The sequence below is a fragment of the Pezoporus wallicus genome, unplaced genomic scaffold (genome assembly GCF_028554395.1).
Source record: "Pezoporus wallicus isolate ANWC-B61680 ecotype Strahan unplaced genomic scaffold, APGP_CSIRO_Pwel_v1 contig_8188, whole genome shotgun sequence".
NCBI classification, from domain to species: Eukaryota; Metazoa; Chordata; class Aves; order Psittaciformes; family Psittacidae; genus Pezoporus; species Pezoporus wallicus.
In genome coordinates, this window is record NW_026640104.1 from 4,214,132 (window position 1) to 4,234,377 (window position 20,246).

General features: G+C 42.5%; 1 long non-coding RNA gene across 2 annotated transcripts; it reads left to right on the plus strand.

Moving 5' to 3' along the window:
* Window positions 1–13,071: 13,071 nt before the first annotated feature.
* Window positions 13,072–19,968, plus strand: LOC130603519 (uncharacterized). 2 transcript variants are annotated; one of them, XR_008973202.1, is made up of 3 exons: window positions 13,072–13,155; window positions 18,566–18,757; window positions 19,539–19,968. It is a non-coding gene; the product is annotated as an uncharacterized LOC130603519 (long non-coding RNA). The 2 variants fall into 2 exon arrangements; XR_008973201.1 differs by lacking the exon at window positions 13,072–13,155 and adding an exon at window positions 14,045–14,075.
* Window positions 19,969–20,246: the final 278 nt, after the last annotated feature.

The following is a 20,246-nucleotide window of genomic DNA, read 5'->3' on the forward strand; positions in this document are numbered from 1 at the left end:
TAAATTACTCCCAGTGGCACAGAGATGATGTTCAGCTAACCTCTCCTTCTAGCTACTTCCCTGTTCTTAGTCCACATTTTCCAAACAATTTTCCAACGTGTGTTGAAATGAATTTTTAAATGCAGCTCACCTGAACTCCAATCCAGCCTCTGCTGTTGGCAGGAGAAAGTTTCTGTCAACTTCAAATGCATTGAATCAGGCCACCAGGAAGATGTGAGCTACTGGAACCTTTTATTCCTCCGAAGGTTTAAACACATAAATGTGTGTTCACATATGTATAAAAGAAGCATCCTTTTCTCTGTCTGCTTCACCTTAGAACAGATCATGTTTGGATATTTTGCACACTTTCATATCCTTGCTTTTTGCAACTAGCAATGCAAATGCACAGCTAATGTGCAGGGTGGAGGTTGCCCTGTTGAATCCCTGCTATTGCTGTGTCCTAAGCCCAGCTCAGCCCCACACCATCACAGACCTTGTAACCTTACAGAGCCCAGACTTGCACTCCCTAAGGGGACCTCAGGGACCACAAGGGAGGGAGATGCTAAGACAAGGCAGTTGTTGTAAAATGAAAACTGCAGCCAGACTGGAAAGGTAGATTTGCTTCTAATCCACAATTTAAAGGGAGTGATTTCTCCTTCTTGCTCCTACTGTGATGCCCACTATACAGGCTGGATACTTAGGCTTGGCTCTAGAAGCAGCGCTTAGAGATTACTGTGCCTTTTGAAAGAAAATATTGGAGGGCCTGTTATATCTCTTTATTAATAGGTTTTGACTAATCCTCTATTCATTGATGTCCATTATGAGATTATACAGCTAAAATTAAGTTAGTACATAAAGTATGTCTACAATGAATTCGATAATTGTGTGTTTCTAAAAGAAAAATGGTTTAATAATTATGGCTGAGATCAGCAACTGGCATCACAGTCTTTGTTGACTGAGGAATATTGCTAAAGTGGGGCAGATTTTCTTTGCCTGTAGAAGTTAAACCCTCACACTGAGGTGGTTCTGCTCTCTTGGAAGAAAGTTATTAAGTGTTAGTGGCATACCAAGGGAGGTTTAGACTGTATATTAGGAAACATTTCTTCACATAAAGGGTTGTCAAATACTAGAACAGTCTGCCCAGGGATGTGATGGAGTCACCATCCTAGGAGGCGCTTAAAAGACATGTAGATGTGGCACTTAGGGACATGGTTTAGTGGTGGACTTGGCAGTGTTAGGTTAATGGTTGGATTTGATGATCTTAAAAGTCTTTTCCAACCTACATGATTCTATGATTCTATGTTTATATATATATACAATCTCTTTCAGAGAAGGGTTACTTGTTCAATAAGCATCTATGGCAGTTGTGACTAGATGTTGCATGTTTGCTTACCAACAAAACCAACCTGAATTATCTGTTCCTGGGAGGTTTCTGGTCTCTGAAAGAATACATCATTTCTGGACCAAATTGTGAATGCCAAAAGCTTTTTCCTTGAGGAGCAGAGGAAGTTGGTTATCATCTGCTTTTAATGAGGAAATATATATATATGTATAATGCTGAATCAGCTAAAGCACTGATTTCTATTTACTTTAGCTTACTTTGTATACAGGGCCTATTATCAGGCTTTACTGATAAGAATTCTTCTACACTTGAGACATGAAAAGAAGGAAACAGCATACCTAGTGTATTCTTCCTGCCTGACAACTACATACATACATAAAATCTGGCTACAAGGGCTTGTATGAGGAGCTTCCAGGAGAGGCAGAAATTCAGCATAAAAATAGGCAGCTAAATACAAGGGGGAAGTTAATCTTTCCAAGAAAAGTTAATGCATTATAATTCAACTGGCTGCATACTGTGCTGAGCAGGTGAATGGTAAGAGCTTTACAGGACACTTGTTTCTAACTAAATTAGCTTTTTGGGTTTAAAATCTCCTTCCTGTTTTCACCACTTGCTAAGGTTACAGCCCTTTCCTCCCCACCTTTGCTGCTTGTAAAATGAATTGTCCCACTGGAAGTTACCTTACCAAAATGTGAGGTCATGTCTACAGTCCTTACTCAAGGAAATCTCACACTGGCTTAACCACACTTTTATAGGAATAAGGATTGCAGAACCTGGCTTTCCTTCATAGCTGGAGCGATACTCCTGATTGAAAGGTAAATCATTGAAGGAGCAGCTCCAAAGAATAAACCAAGCTGACAGTGAAAACTTCCATCCCTGTACCCTCTGCCTTCATTGTAAATGAAACTCTGCCCTCATCAAAGTCAGAAACATAATTGAATTTGACTTACGGAACCAGAAATAGATTTGATATGATCTCTGCAGATGCCTGCAAGAGCTACAAGTCCATCACAAATTATTTCCCCCTCCAAACATGATACATTGAGCTGACTCATGCCACTCACATTAGTGGCATGAGTGCTTTATAAATCCAGTCTTTCCATCTAGTCTAGCCCCTGGCACGTATAACAGATCTGAATGGGTCTGGGTTTTATCTTCTCTTCCTCCTCCTTTTATGCTTGCATTTAGCAATAGAAACTGATAACTCCTAGAGCAAAGGATGACTTTGCTGCAGTGCTTCCAGACTTAAAGTCGGTGGCTCTCATGAAGCATCACTATCTGCATGTTTCTCAGCTAAGTTCTCCCACGTAACTTTTTGCTTTAATTCTATATTTTCTGCTGGCATTGGATGGGATGCATAGCACCACAAGCTGGCTAAAGAGTCCCTTACAGAGAGAAAACCTTCCTGGGACAGCAGGTAAAGGCATTCCATCCCAAACCCATACAGTCAACTGATTTCCCTACAGACTAGGGAGGAGCAAGAAAGGAAGGAGAAGTGTGGAGGCAGCTCACTGGTAGTGCATGTCTGGGGTCCTACACTGAATGGTATTTCCCCTGCACTGAATTCCTGGCTGAAGGTGATACCTGACTCCTCCAAAGAGAAATGGTCTTTTGGGGATGAATTTTGCAGTCCCTGAAATAAAAAACCTCAAAACTAAACCAACCTCTCCAGCCCCCAAATCAGCAACAAAAAACCCCAAGGTATGTGATACCTAAATAAGGACAAACCACTCAGTACTTTGAGATCTCTATTTTAGGGATATAGGAAATCTCTTTGGTAGTAAGACAGCTGCTGGGACTCTGCTGTGTTTAAACCCCCCTGTCAGGGTGCGGGTGCTGGCAGTGCATTGAGACAGCCTGCCAGAGGAAGTCTATAAACTCACTGGAGCTTAACTTTTACAGCCATAAAGTTTCCAACAGTGATTTGTAGTTCCAGAATTGCTCTAAATATCTTTTAATCTTGTCGTACCGCTTCAAAATCTGGAGCAATCCAAAGCATTGCGAGTAGCTGGTGCTCCCAGTTTTCTTCCTTATGATTGCACTGAGCCAATGAGATGTTGTTGCATTGTGTAACAGTAAAAGTGAACACTAAATCCCTGGCTATGTGCGGTCTCTGGAGTGACATTCATGCAAGACATTCACCTAACCATTCTGAATAGCAGATCAATTGGTGAAAAAAAACCTTTTCTCTCATATATCCATGAAAAGTTCCCAAATACATTGCTGGCTATAAACCAGTCCAGCCTTCATAATCATGCACAGAGACAGGGCAGAGGGGGATAAACACAAATGATGTCTGTCTCTGTTTGTAGAAAACTAACCTGGGGGAATACCAGAAAAACAAGTAGGAAAAAAATCCATCATGGAAATATTTTGCATTCTGTCAGCTTTTGCTTTTGTCAGACAAGAAGTAAAAAGGCAGGAGAGCATGATATTAAGATGCCACTACCTAATAATTTCTTGATAATTGCCCTTCAAGAGCGAATGACAATGAAATGAGTAAGGTAGAGCTTTCACCCACTCTATCCTGATTTAGGCTGTATGCTTTGGTACACACTTCCTTTGAGTAAACAGTACCTATAGTTATACAGGATCTATTCTCCCATTGATGTACCAGGGATTTATGTAGGTGAGTCCCATTAATGTTAATGGAAGTTATGTGTGTAATTCCCCTTTTTCAGCAATGAGAGAATAGACCTTTATGTTTCTAAAGTAATTACAGCCTTAGCTCTGGCTAGGCTGTTCTCCCCACCCTCCCCCCTTTGATAACTTCCTTGCTTCCCTCCCCAGCATTGACTCTGGGAGAAAAAAAAGGGATAAATTCCTCCATTCAGAAAGGAAAATTGGAGAAATAGCTGAAAGGTGAAACAAATGTAACTAGATCCACTCATTGTGTGAAGGAAATGCAAATACAGGAAGCCAATCTACATCCGCTACCTTTGCTGTGCTTTTGGGGACAGATGTAGGTTCATTTTCCTTAAATTGTGTATTCACTGGGTATTCACTGTTTTCTGGGTATGTAGGTTATTTAGAGAGAACAAGGAGGGGTTTGGCGCTTCGTTCTTAATCCGTTGGAGAAAAACTACATGTTTTGATGCTGCCAGACTTGCAGAAAAAGGTGAAGTGAATGGAGATTTTGGAGAAGGAATTCACTGATGTACAGAAACCACTGTTATCATCTGAGCCTGAGCTGGGGGACAGAGTACCCCGTGTGAGAGGTTAAACACCCTGGAGTTTTGTAACGCCTCCTTTAATGGGGTTTCTTAGCCCTGTGTTCAACGCCAGCAGGTTTTGGAGGGCTCCCTGTACATAGTGTAAAGCTCCCAAGTTTTAAACACTCTATGCTCTGTTCTGTGACAGATTATCTCTGAAAGTCACGTGCCAGGTCTTTTATTAAATCTCCCCATTTCTAAACTGCAGATACTAATGTTTTCTGTTTGGAGCAGGAGGAAGGGCAGTCTATCTCATTGATGCACACGCAGTGTGCAGAAAACACCTCTATTATTTGCCTGTTTGACCATTCCCTGGATTTCTGTCAATAAAATCATGACAGTAATAGTCTGGATCCTTCTGAAGGTTAGTTTTGGAATTCTTCTAACTCTATTCTGCTCGCTAGAGCTGACTCAAGTCCCCTCACAGGGGATGAGACATGGTACATGTCCATGTACCTGGCTCAGGATGGAGCAGGGCCCTTGGGAGCTGTGCTTTCTGCTTCTTTGGACACTACTCATGGTGTGTCTTTCTTCAATCCACCACAGCAGCCAGCATCACACACACACCAGGACCCCTCCTTCCCACCCGCAAGGCTTTGCCGGTTGCTGACGTTCACAAGGACATTCTTTGCACCCTGGAAATGTGCTGCCCTCCACAACTGTGTCCTTCCCATGCCTTCAGCAACATTTAGAGCGAGCAGCGATCTTCCAGAGGTGATTTCAGCAGGTTGAGTGTGGTTAAGGTTTTCACCAATATCCCTGAAAAGCCACAAATGTAAATTCAAAGGCCAAAAAACACAACTTCGGAGGCTATGGAGCATGCAGCTCCAAGTTTCGTGGGTGTAACAACGGGGGCGAGGAATCCCGCTGCCTGCTTTCCCTCCTTTATTTTTTCCCTTTCATTTAAATTCTTCACTTAATCTTTGGGTTGTTGGTTTTTTTTTTGCAGTTACTACAGAAATCAAGGGGGACAGACGGTACCCAGCAGGATCAGGCCCTCATTTAGGAATCCTTCTATTTTACTAATCTCCTCCAAAAAGGAGTAGTATACTCTTGTGGTTCTTTGCCACCTGGCAGGGATAACAGAAAATACCCAACAGTTTCTTATAGGCTCACCCAGAGTTTAATACCCTTCCTGCCATGTCAAGAGAAGAAAGGAAGAGTGGGTGGAAACTTTTTTTAAGTATCAAATCAGTCGAAACGCTGATTTATTTTCTTAAAAGCTTGGTAGAGATTAACCCCTGTGACATTTACAACACACATACATTAACTGGATTGAAATACCGCTAAAGCTGTAAATGTAAGAGGGAGTGGAGGGAAATGATTGGAATGGGGAGAAAAAAAAAAAGTTTGACATATTCACTATACACTCACCTCCTCGAAGAGGCTGGAGTGGTTTTCTGAGGCTACTTCTCTCCCTCTTAGCTTTTCCCTCAGTGCAGTAATACTGAGTGGAAAGCACAGATTCGCACACACCAGCAACAGTTCATGAGCATGGCTTCATCTGAAAGCTTTCTCTGAGCAGGCCAGTGAAAAACAAGGAGCTGTTTGGTGCTCTGGAGCAGTTAACATTTAAATCACCTTGAAAATATAGAATATTTTTATTTTGCCTAATGATCTGCTGTGGTTCTCAGGGAAAGCCCTTGCCTTGCCCTCTGCTCTGATGCTGTGCCGCTCCAGAGAAGCTTGCAGAGTCTGGGGGAGACACAGCGGGGTTGCAGCAGGATTTCTGGGGTTAGTTTCCTCAGTCTCTTCTGCTGCCCTACCTTGTGTGACTTCAGGCCTGCTTTATAATGAGGACTGTATGTGGATGACCCTGGAACAAGCCCTTCTCACCTTACTCATGTGAATAATCAGTTCAGGAGACACAGCACGATTCACCTGCAGGCAACTCGAGGCTGAGATCTGGGTCTGCAGAACTGATTCTGGGGTTATTTTTCTGTGTTGAAACTCCTCAAATAGCCCAATTTTCCACAGGCAGATGCTCTGTGCTTGCTGCGCAGCTCCTCCAGCACATCACATGGAAACACCCTGTCACTTACCCTGGCTGCTTGAGTCACTTTGAATTCTTTCATCTTACCTTTGATTTTATTGCTAAGAACTAAATTAAAGCAGAAATAAATCCACAGAACATCCAAAATCATTAAAATCCATCTGCATGCTTTAAAATGACACATATGGAAAATTGTGGGAGAAGGAATCCTATCCACCTTTTTCTCCCCATGCATCAAAGGTTTGACATTTTCACTCATTTATTTCTTCAGCTTCTGAGGGAATTGTTTTTCCAGCTTGATCATCTTGCTTTTCCATCCATCTCTTAAGGTGCTTTTGTGGTCCTGCCTTGTTTCTGAGTTATACCTTACCTTAACATTTTTAAGCAGCTGACTCAGAAAGTGACAAGCCAGAGAGTTACTTTTATCATGATCAGAGCAGAGAATCAGTCATTTGTACCAAAACCACACCTTGAGGTAACTGAACAAGATTAATTTCTGGGAGCTAGCCTCTCTTTATCTGACATTGAAGAAAATACTTCATTTTTTAATGTGAGTCAGGAAAAGTGATAATCTCATTTGCATCCTTTCCATCACCCAAAGCGCTTTAGGAGATGGACAGGACAATGCACCACTTTTTGCTGTTCTCCCCAAGGAGATACTCCACGTTTCTTCAGCGCTTTGTGTTCAGGGGGTTGGTTTGTTTGCTTAGCGGTAATTGCGCCAGTGTCGTGTCTTTGTCTTTACCTCCCGTCTCTAATGATGGGTCCTTGTTCTTTGAGCAGCAAGTCTCTGCTGGTTAAGGAATCTATCACTTTAAGTGCCTTGTTTTTTTCTCTTGTGCAAATGCTCATGAAAAAGTACATCTGAGGAGTTGCTCTTTGGTGAAAGAATTGCTACTGTAGTTTCCCTTCTGTGTATGCTGATGTGCTATGGAAGCTTTTATTACTGGGTTCTTACATTCAGCACCTTGAAACGTTTCCATGAAAAGAGTCCCCTGAGTGTTTTACCCTTGCCTGGAGCAGTGTCTAGTGAAAAATATTCATTATGAGCAAACGTGGGGATGAAAACGTACCAAATGTATTCTATCTGCAAACTTGCACTCAGCAAGATTGTAATAATACACACGCACTCTATATCTTCCTGCTTTATCAGGCTGTGGGAGGCAAACTCCTTTGACCTAAGAAGTTGATCTGTGAACTGTGTCAAAAAACTCAAAACCTCACGGTTGAGGTTTGTGCATTCTATTAGCATAATTTACCACCCAAGCTGTAAATGTACACTCTGTACAATGGCATGCTGAACTGATAGCATTTTACAACTTCCTAAGGGGGAGTGTTGATATCTAACATTTCTTGTGCATATTTGATTATAAGTTTGCCATAATAGCTGCCTTTTTTCCCCTTTTCCATCCTTCTCTTTTCTTTTTTGCCCCCGGCTGCTCTGGAAGTGCCTAATAGAAATGTCTCTGCTACTTCAGCTCCTGGATGTTTATTTGTGCCACATAATGGACCAGCAGAATACACGGGGAAACGGACTTCGGCCTGGACTTACCCACCTCCTCCGGAGAAGGACGGGAGAAGGGATGCTGGACCCTTGGGTGCTTTGGGGTTTCTCCAGCTCTCCGAAACACAGTTTGGGCATTAGAAAGAACAAAATGGAAGAAGGCTGCAGACCTGGAGCTGAAATATAACCAGCCCTCAGCTTTATTTTTCTGCGTGTGTGCATGTGGAAAGGGTGCTTGTAGAGCTTACTTCACGGTTACTAAAGCTTTGCACGACCGATTCAGAATCAGCAAGATGATGTGTGCCATCCCCCCTCCGCCGTAACCCCTCTGGCTACACCCTCCCTTCTCTCTCCTTTTTTTTTTTTCAATTCCTGAAATTAAAATGTGTTGGAATGCTCAGTGCTGCTTTTCACTCTCTTTTCAATGGGCCCTTTAGTTTTTCACACCAAGGTGTCCTTTGGGGTGCCAGGTCAGGCTACCAAAACAGCTTCTAGGAGGGGATTAGGACCAATTAACATCTTTGTACACAAAAGCCACTGGCAGCTGAACAGGCGGCCTGGTGGCCTGCTCGGGAGCTGCATTTTAAATAGGGGCCTTCTGTACTTGAGCTCAAGTGGGAAGAGGCGGAGAAAGTTTTTATTTATAATTGAAAATGCTGCTCCTGGATAAAGTCTAATGAAAGGCAGAGTGGTGTTCAAAAGTATCTAACAAATACCATTTGAATATTGGCCTTTATTGTATGATTTCCATCAAGGATAGCATAACAATATAGTCATTTCTCCTACATATTGAGATGAAGTGATTTTTCTTGTAGAGGAAAAACAGCTTCATCCACACATTGCACCGGCCCTTCTGGGGTTTATTTCGTTCTTTAAATTCAGCTATACATTGAAGACGCTGGTAGGAACGGCTGCTCAGGAGTGATATACGTCTATAAATCTCTTTTTGAAGGGAATTCTGCCATTCATCTACCTGATCCACAAAAGCTTAAGCCCACAGGAAAAAAAATTAAGGGGGAATTGAAGTATATGCAGCAGGATGGAGGGGGAGGGAGTCCTACAAGGGAATCGCTGCGTTTCATATGAGTAGATTTGCATTTATACTCCTTGGGTTTGTGCAAAGAGAGAAAAAATATAAAGAGCTCCAAGTCTAAAGTGCTGAATTCAACCAAGGCAGATCCTCAGCGGAGGCAATGGCCTTAGCAGCTTGGCCCCGGGTGTTTTGCACCTGACTTAATATCTTTACTTCTGCTCTGCTTTGTTTTCAGTGCATATCACTTCTAAATCATCACTCTCGCAGTCTGATCAGGCATTAAAGCAAAGGGAAAGAAATATATGGTGTGTGATTTACCATTGTACGAAACCTAGCAATTTACAAAGGCTTGCAAGTGGGAGTTGTGTGAATCCGCACCATTGTAACGAAACTGATTTCTGTATTTTGAGGATGAGCTCTTTCCAGACACAATATTTGTAATCACTGCATAAGCATTCCTCTTCCCCCTTACATAATTGTAATAACAGGGCAGTTCTGTATATTTTTATCATTTGGTCTGAAAAGTCATTTCTGGAAGTTTTCTAACCATGTGTTTGATAGGGAAAAGATTCATGACAGGGAATAACAGAGCAAATGAAATAAGTCCACCAGGCAAGCTGGCACTGACATCCTGATGGATACGGCTTTAAACAAAGGAATTATAAGGTGGAAGGATGGTGCACAGAAGTTTCCAAGAGGCTTGCAACCAACTGGATGAAAGTAAAGAAGAAGACCAGAAGCTCGATTTGTCTGCGTTGGTTTAGCCACATCAGTACATGTGAAGGATGAGTCTGCTATAAGAGGACAGGATGTCATTTGCTATGGTGTTTATTAATGTTTTTTTTTTGGTAAACAGCAAAAATATGGATTTCTCTCAGGGTTGAAGTGAATAGAAAAAGCCTAATAATGATCATTTTCAACCTCCTGGTTTATACAAATAACGAGATATACATTCTCCAGCAAACATTAATACACTCGCTATGTGTGGCTTTGCCCCTTCCTACCCCCTCTTTAGTTTCAGATACTGTATTGTATTTCTTCCGACATGTTGATTCTACCTAATGTTAAATGGTAATTGGCAGTAGTATAGGTGGGGAGAGAAACATTGTTATATTTTGTTCATTTTTCACACTTCAGCAGTTATCCCTTTCTCTCCCTGGCTGTACGCTTATTAGTGTATGAAATGCAGGTGTGTGGGAAATGGCAAGCACACATTGACAGGTTATTTTGTTGGCCACTGCCTAATTAGTAGCATAGTGGATGCACCCTGCTAAGCTTTAGTGTGGTGCAGTAGAGCTGGTCTGTTCTAATTTCCTCACAGCTTTGATATTCAGCAAGAGATTGACGGTTAGCACAAAGAGCCAAAGCGCGACGGAGGCCTGCAGAAACAATGGCCCTTCTTGCTTGTAGACACCACAGATGTGAGAGAAAGCTGACTAAAAACAATTGGCCGACACTGTCTAATTGTCTCCAATGTCAGCATCATTAATGTTTTCCCATGTAAAAAGTAAAAGGCCAAGGTTGTATCCTCCCTTTATTTTGAGTCACATGATTGTGTAACTTACTGAGATTCAGATTAAGTGTTAATTGTATTTGTGCAATAAAGAAACTGAAGCTACCTTGAATTTAATGAATATGTACTTAATTAATTTTGACAGCCTTTATCTTTATTACCTATTGAATAATCACAATCAGAATTAATAACATTTATAGGCAATTAAAATTACAGCCTATTTAATGATAATATATGTTTACATCTTTTGCTGAGATACAAATTATGAATACTTATTAGCAAAGAAGTTGTATCCCTGCCAGGAGGGTTTCTTCTCTGTGTTAACAGCAACAAACAACAATAATCAGTTCAATGTGTAATAGTGCCTTTCACATCAGACAATCTCCCAAAGCGCTGCACAAGGGCACATGAGAAAAGGCTGCGCAGAATTTAAAGGTAATCACTAAATGGCAAAAATTGTAGTGTGCCTGGAACAAACGCTGCAAAATTACACGTGGTTCAACAATATTTGAGCAGTTTCAAAGCTTTGTTTTCTTGCAGAAAAAAGAGTGACAATAAAAAGGCTTCATTGAAGGTGCAGCACCAAGCTCCTCGCTGACCCAGTGATACCAGACCAGAGCTTCCGTAGCTACAAGCCAGAGTTGTCTCCAGCATGGCTAAAATTCTTTTGGTCCCAAGACCTCATGTAGAAATCCTAATTCCTACTACTACACATGGAGAACAGACACGGCTCTGATTCTACCCGTGCCCACAAGAGCAAGCAGCTGGATGTGAAGTACAGTAAATCATACAAATAAAAGGGCATTAGAATGGTGAATCCTCTCTGCCACCATCCAAGAGCAGCAGGATTGTGCAAGTTAAAAGAAAAAGGACATGGGCTGTTCAAAGAAGGAAGAACCACTGGGCCTGGGGTTTGGCTGGTGTGACTTAAGCCACCAAATGCATCAGAGAGAACCAACTAGTGCATACGTCCACAGATGCTGCCTGTATCTGCATACACACTCACTGAATTAGTCTGCACAAGTTATTTCACTCTTTAAATGTCTATTTTCTTAACATCCCTCCCATACAGAGGACGGTAAGCCTTTGTTGCACCACACAGCCACTGTCCTCAGAGAGATGCACAACTTCCACTAAGTAGTAGGACTTTGCATTACCCACTTCAGGAGAGAATTGGGTCTGATACACGTGACCTATGAGAAATAACCAACTATCTCTTTAGACCTAAACAAGTGGCAAGTTTTAAGTCCCCATGAAGCCAGGATTCAAACCATGCATGTTCTAAGCTTTGCTTTCCCTTCCCAACCCTTTGTCCCCCCAACACCTCTCTTGGCTTTGCGGGGCAATGCTTCTTTCTCTTGCACTCCTGGCCCCAAATCATCAGGCACAGCCACTTGGAACACCTGTATCAGCAGAAGTGGTGGATTTAAACACCATGTGCCCAGTATCTCAGTGCATGAGAGAGGCAGAGGCACTGGGTGATACGTGGGTAAACAGTTATCTATCTATCTATCTATCTATCTATCTATCTATCTATCTATCTATCTATCTATCTATCATCTCTTATGTATTCAATGGCATCTCACCCCATCACATGGCTCATTGTGGGAATTTCCTAAATAAAGAGTTCCCTTAAAAATGATTAAAAAGGAAAAGCAGTTGTGGCATGCAGTTCCTTCCCTCCTATTTCTAACAAGGAAGCCTTTCTTCCACCTTCTAACCATATAGCAGTATAATCATTATAAATTGCCTGTGATAAAAGCACATGGCAGACCCTAAGTGATGTGTATCTTTGTGCCAGTCACTGGAAAGCCAAGGTATCTAATGACTCAGGATGGCCACCAGGAGTGAAAGAGGTATGGAAAAGGAGCTAGTGGGCTTCCAGGTGGATTTGCCTCTGCTAATTATTTCTGCCTAAGGCCACAGCATGCCTGGGAAATACTGAGAGCCACCTCCATTGTAGCTTTAACATGGCCCATCAAGAGCAACCAGCCCTTAGTGAGCAGAAGGGATACCAGCCAGGCTCAAGCTGTTGGCCCCGGGGAGTGATTTCTCATTGGACTTCCTTTGTTTATCAATATAGATAGATCCTTTATAACAGCTTCTGAACTGGGAAGCTTTAAAAACCACCAGCAAGTGACTAACCTGGCTTAGACAAGCAGGTCACTGTGTCCCAAATAATCCCATCCCTGTCCACTTCGTGAAAAGCATGGAAAAATTCTGAAAAGCAGAAAGAAGAAAAGGAGTAGTAAGAGACAGAGAGGCTGAGGGAAAAGGTAAAAAGGGAGATCTAGAAGTGGGACAGAGCAACGCTGTTCTTAGGTCATTGTGTTCCTCAACTGATGAGCATTGGACTCCTGGGCTGAGACCTGAGCTGTCCCAGCTGAGGCTACGAAGCAATTACTGGCTCCTAACTACACCTGTGGTCACCCTGCTGAGAGCTGTAGCTCTATTTAAAGCAGCCCCACAAAGAGCAAGTCTTTTTGTGCTATTCACCTCAGTTTGGTTTGAATGCATCCCTGGTTTGTATCCTGTGTGCTTGGCTGATGGGCTGCTTTCTGCTTAACCTTGTATCACTGGTGTGTGTACCTTGCACTAAGTTTTGATATTAACTATGTGACTGGTTTGTTGCATCTTAGACTTTTATCCCAAATAAGCAGTTTTTGTCTATGAAACCTTTAGGAAATGTCTGTTGTTGACTTCTATGAACTTTTGTAGAACTAAGCTGCTGGGTACATAGAGCAAGAATTGCTTATATTATGAGGCTCCCTTTGGTCCTGTGTTTGGAGAATCAGATGGACTCTCTCATCTGAGCAGAGGTCCTGAGCAAGCAATGCCTTTCTGGAAACCAAGTATAAAGGAAAAAGATGGTACTTCATGCCATAGATCCTAATGAAACATAGGTGTATAAGCTTGTGCATTTAAGTTTTACTGCTCCTCTTAAAGCTTACTAGCTGTGATGGTCACTGTGCCTGTGTAGAGTGAATGGAACAAGTTGTATGTGAGTTAAGCTTGACTGCTAAGAAAGCAACTAATTGTGTGATGTGAAGGAGGAGGGGAGTGATACAAGTGAGCAAAGAGCTAGAAGTCTGGGGAAGGGAGAGCCTTTGACACAGAGAGACCAAGAGAGCTTTGCTTACTTATCCTATCAAAATGAGCATGAAAAAGGGAAATTATACTCTTTATAAGCATGTAGGAAAAAGAGCCTTGAGGGAGTAAGGCTGCAAGGTTGATGCTATGTATAGTTAGTTAGATATTGCCTAATCTCTAGCATCTGAGTAGCCTTGAAATCAGAGTAAATGTGTCTACCTGGTCCTAAAAGGGAGCTTGATAAGTGTGTGAGATGATGCATGGGGCTTAACAGCACGTCCTCAATGTTCTGCTGGCTCACAGAGCTACTCCCTGAGCAGCAAAAGATCATGCCAGAGGTGTACAAAGAGCTTTGGTGCATGAGAAGGAGTTTTCCTCCTGTCCTGACTTCACAACCTGGATTGTAAAGGTAAACTGAGACCCAGAGATATAAAAGCTACAAATTAGATCTCTGAAGAAATGTGTACTGATTTTCATAAGGCTTAAGTAAAGTAGCACATCTGAGGACCTCTTACCATTTAAAAATGAGTCTTTATGACTGACTTCCAGGTAGGACTCCTGCCAACTTTCCTTTTGTGCAGGGAGACAGTAAATAACCAGTTACTGCTGGGCACTGACAAAACCCAAACAATACATTGCTTTATAATAGCTACTGTGTATGAAATCATTATGTTAACTTACAAAATCAATGTCTATATATTGTTATGCTATTTGTTAAGCTGTGGAGTGCATAAACAGTCGTTTCACAAGCCTGAATGCCAGCTGCATTCTTTTTTCTTCAAATGCAAGATCCATCTCTTTAATCCCACAATTCATAAACTTCATTACACTGAAGACATTGACTTTTCCATCAGGCATAAGCAAGTGAATCACTCATCCCTTATGCAGCTGTGTTCTCTCACATCAGCTTCTCTCACCTTAGAAAAGTGTACTTGGTTGTATCTTATAGTTGAGAGCTCAAAGCCAGGTTGCTTCAATGTAGGGTTGAACATTGACCTTTTCTGCAATGCAAAACAGGTGCAAGGAGGCTGTGCTACTCCATACCTACTCAGAAAATGCAAAATAGGCAGATGATGCCTGTAGCAGAAAGCAACATAGGAGCGCAGTGGTGTGGTGGATTTGTGATGGAATGATGGCCAAACATGAGACCTTGGGGATTGTGGAGTAAGCAGGACCTGCAGCTTCAATGCACTGGTTCCAGCACAGCAGTGGGAGATGGCTTATGGAAGAGAGCTGCATAGCATTATTAGCCCAGGCAAGATATTTCTTCTTGCTGAAGAAGACACTCCAAATATGAAATCAAAGGATGCAGACTTAAAAACATCCTTTTCTCAGACACCACCTATTTTGGAAGAAGTTCTTCCTTTAATCCTGGTTTGCATTACCAAATACGAGCTATTCCTTGGTTGTCTTTTCATAGAATCATAGAACAGTTAGGGTTGGAAAGGACCTTAAGATCATCTAGTTCCAATCCCCCTGCCATGGGCAGGGACACCTCACACTAAACCATGGCACCCAAGGCTCTGTCCAACCTGGCCTTGAACACTGCCAGGGATGGAGCATTCACAACTTCCCTGGGCAACCCATTCCAGTGCCTCACCACCCTCACAGTAAAGAATTTCCTCCTTATATCCAATCTAAACTTCCCCTGTTTAAGTTTTAACCCGTTACCCCTTGTCCTATCACTACAGTCCCTAATGAAGAGTCCCTCCCCAGCATCCCTATAGGCCCCCTTCAGATACTGGAAGGCTGCTATGAGGTCTCCACACAGCCTCCTCTTCTCCAGGCTGAACAGCCCCAACTTTCTCAGCCTATTTTCATACAGGAGGTGCTCCAGTCCCCTGACCATCAGTCCCTGATCATTTTCTTTGCAAAGGTTAAAATACTGGGCTTTGCAACTTCCAGGACGTTTTCTCTTCCTTGATGTGGCAGAGTAAGCAATGTGCTAATGGATGAGTTATTTGAAGTGAAGTTCTGCCCTTGCATTCCTCAAAGACATGCAGTGGCTACACAACATACCCTGTTATAGCCATGCCTGACAACAAAATGACAAAGAGTGAGCACGAAGGTGATGGTACAAAAAAAAAGTCAGGTTCTGTCTGAACCATATGTCTTCTGGGGGAAAAGCTCCCTTTTGGGTGCAAGACATTTTGAAGTTTGAAGAAGTCTTTCAGTTTCAGTATCTTCACTTGTATTGGGAGGCTCTGAACTCCAGATGTTGCTACAGGATCCCTTTGCCCAAGTAGGAGCTGCTCCACCTAGTAAATCCTTTCTTCTAAAAACAGCTGTTTTACAATCTACAGATTACATGGCATTTCCTGCCAAAAATACAGACTTTAAGCCAGGTTTCAAAAGCCAATCCTCTGCAAGTACTCTCCTTATCTGTTTTCAGTGCCTATTTTATCTTTTCTTCATGGTGAGTTTTCACCTGAATGCTTGCTTTTTTTTTTTAACCTCATAAAAGGCAGTTTGAGTAAATGGTCCTGTTTCATCCATTGCTATGGTACCCATCAGGGGGATCAATAAATGAAGCAAATCCTTCTAGAAATAAGGAGGCCATGGAAAAAAAATATCGGTGAGTTTTGTAGTATCATTCACTCAGATAATGGCAGTCTGCAGTAATGCAGGCAAGAACAACAGTATCAACTTGTATTCCATTACGAACCAAGGTGTTAGCTTTGTTGCACGGTCTTGTTTTCAATTTTTTTATGACTTCCTGGTGGCTTTTAGTACTTTACATCTTCATTAGGGATTATAAAAGCAAAGATCTTTGCTTACATTTAAAATACTTTCTCAGGGCTGTGATGAAGCACAGTCAGTTGCTAATGGATTTCTGAATGCCTTTTTCATTATAATATTTTTATAAGACCCCTCTCTTCCTCTGTTATTACATTTGCTTTTGTAAAATGGTTGAGACTGCTCATCATGTACTTTAGGTCCTTTAAATATTGTTCCTGTTTACATTACGGGAGACGGTGTTTATATAAGAATAAAGCCATAATCCAGTTTGTATTTGGCAGCTGACTGCATTTATGTAGCACCTACATTTATTCCCAAGATGGGTAATAGGCCATCCTCCTTCAGTGTGCGTCAGTCCTGCAGTTAACTTTGAACTATATACAGGTAATACTGGCTGAAGCATTAGTCAATGCAGTCTTTTTATTTGTAAGTGTCCAGGAATTCTATAATGCCATAAAGGTAAACTTGGGTGCATAAGGTAAGTGGTGTTATTTAGGGGAGTTGAAGTATCGACAGCTTGACCATCTCTAATATGACTAGTCTGACTATGAGTAAAGGGAGAATGAAGTGCTGCAGTGTTCACGCCCATGTAGAAACATGCTAAGAGGTGGCTCCTGTTTGGAGAGCTGCTAAGAAGCAGTTGTCTTAGTTAAAGCAGTTCTGGGTTGCTCCCTGTCCCTGCTGGTCTAGAAGCCGTGGTACAGGAATTGCCCTTTATTTAATGGATCAGACCATTGGCCTGACTCCAGTTCAGCAACTCTACCAGCTCAAAAGCCTTTCTGCTTTGATACAGCCATGCAGCTCATGGGATGGATCCTGAGAGCCCAAAGCTCCCTGATCTGTCCAATGGACAGGAGGTGGGAGCAACTCCATTACCACTGCTGGCGACTTGGCAGAAAGACATTTGACAACTTATTGGTGGCTCTTCCAATGTATCCAATACCTCTCTCTTCACTTGAAAATACAGTGTTAGATTCTCTCCTGATCTATATCAAAACAAAGTGGGGAAAGCAGTTCTAGTGTCATGGTTTAAAACCAGTCAGGCAGCTCGTTCACTCACTCCCCCCGCTTCTTGCCCTCCCCCTACTCCTGGAGGGATGGAGAGGAGAATCGAAAAGGATGCAACTCCCACGGGTTGAGATAAGAACAGTTTAGTAGCTACGGTATAACACAAATCACTGCTGCTACCACCAATAATGATAAGGGAAATAACAAGGGAAGAGAATACAACACTTCACCACCCACCGACCGATAACTTGCCCCCCCCAGCCCGTCCAAGCACCGACTGATACCTACCCTACCCTGCAGTCCTAGCCCTTCTGGGTAACTCTGTTACATCCCGGGCATGACGTGCTGTGGTATGGAATACCTCTTTGGCTAGATTGGGTCAGGTGTCCTGTGTCTGCTTCCTCCCGGCCTCCCCTCCTCCCTGGCAGAGCATGAGAGTCGCAAAGACCTTGGTCAGAGTAAACATTACTTAGCAACAACTAAAACCATCGGTGTTATCAGCTCTATTCCCAGGCTGAAAGTCAAAACCACAGCACTGCACCCGCTACTAAGAGGGAGAAAAAATTGACTGCTACTGCTGAACCCAGAACATCTAGTTACAATGCTAATATTGCAACAGCAGGGTCTCTGTCACCATTCTCTATTGCAGTCATCATTCTTGATGTAATTTCAGGGAAGGCAGAGCTGACTTTGTTCCCCGGATATAGTTTCTCAAGGTTTGTGTCACTAGTGATGCGCTCGTACCTTAAGTAAGAGCAATTTAAAATGAATGTGGTTCCTGTATGCTCAAAATACCAAGCAACCCTATGAAGAATGACTGTTGCGGATATTGGTAATGTTAAGATACAGACTTACTACAGAGCTTTTGCAGTATGTTTTTACTAGCGTGCTTCAGTTATTCCTGCCCTAGTATGTCAACAAGCTGACTTAGTGTCTCAAGATTTGCTCCAGTGGGTAGAAGTCAAGGAAAGAAAAGCAATTCTTGAGCTTGAGGAGCATTGTGTTCTGCCTTAATGCATCTTGTAACTGATCTGGTGGAAATGTTTCAGACCTATTAATCCTGAAAATCTTCTTTCAGTTCATCTGTATGATTTGTGCTTATAGCTCTCTTCTCCTGGAGCAATGATAATGCCTTATAGAATTTCTCCACAGTTAAAAGCAGATGCTACTCTTATGAGGGTGATGAGTCCCACATGTTTAATGTGCCAATGCAAGGACAAAAGGCCCAGAGCTGTGAGCCCAAGCGCTGCTGATATAGAAAAGGAGATGGAAAAACAGCAACACAGGCTGAGAAGGGACCTGGAAAATACCTGGTAAGTGCAATGTTTTCAGTCTGCTGAGCAGGTGGGAGAAATGAAGAGGGCAGAAAGGCAGGGGGAGACAAAGAACACATTAGGAGTCTGTTTTTTCCTAGGCTAAAGGTTGCCCACCTAGTTGAAATCTCATTCCTTCTGTGATCTGTTTGTTTGATATTCCCCCTTTCCTTGTTCATACATTTCTGCCCAACTTGTACTACTTGGCCATTTGTAGACACCTTGAATTTGATGTGGTCCCACTGAGGTAGCTGGTTTCATCCTACACATCAGAGAATCAGAAAGTGCTGGGTATTTCCTCTTGTATTCTTGATGGGAGGATGAACTTCTGATAGTTGGTTCTTAACCAACCAAATTCAAGACTAATACACATTTCAAAAGCATTACTGAGATACAAACTGTCCAGACACAAAGACAGAGCATTAGAAGCAGCAGAGCTGGGAATTTATAATTACTGAAAGTGAACTTAGTAGCTCTGGGTATGTAGAAATGTGCTCTGGTGAGACAGCATGAGAGAGGCGATTGAAATTCAAACTGTTCATCGTTAGGTTGCCAGCTCAGACTGGGTCAAATTTATTTGCTCATATATATAGCTTCTAGAAAGAGACAGAAAGATATTAGCATCTGTCAGCACTGGTAAATTGTATAAACGAGTTGTGGGTGGAACAATTTATAGTGTTTTTTGCCTACAGTCCTTTGTTCTTCAGCAGAAAGGATAAGAATGGAGACTAAATCACCATCGGTGCATGCCAAGGTTTTTATCAGACCCGGATGGGCTTGAGGCTCATTACTAACTCTAATGCTTATGCCAGAGCCAGAACTAGAGGAGATCTCCTGGACCTGTGATGCCACATCTCTCCAGACAGGCAGCGATTCTCACCTCTGCAAGCTGCCTTCATTTCCAGACTCTTTCTGCCAATGGATTTGGTTGGAGGATCTGCCCTTACTTTCGTAAAATATAGATGGTTCCTTTTAAAAGTCGATTGTTATTTATGACAGGGTAGAACAGGCCGTTCAGCCGAGCTAGGCAAGCTGGACCACGTCCCATGCGATACACAATTGCCTGTGTTTTTTACTAACCACACCAGAATGCTGCCTTTACCAGTTTAATAAGCACATGCTAGTTAAACAGATGTAATTCTCGAGGCACTGTAGGAAGTAAAAATGTAAGAGTGGTTTCTGCCAAGCATTTGTTCCAAAGAAATCTGCTGCTCAATAAAGACTGCCTGTTCTTTGCCCTTCCGCTGCCTCCAGAGCGGCTCAGATCCTCAGAGTGTGTATGGGTTTGGTGGAGGGGAGAGTGGTTTCTTCAAAAGCTGATGTGGCCATTTCATTCAATGTGAGGACCCAGAGCCAGGGTGGAAGTGCTGGTGTGACATTTCTGCTACAAAGCCACGCTATACTGATGTCAACAGCTAGTCTGTAAATGTCTTGGAGCTGGTGGTATTGCACAAACCACAGGGATAACTCTCCTGCATCACATGAACAGTGCCATCGGCAAGGGCAACCTGTTTTCAGTG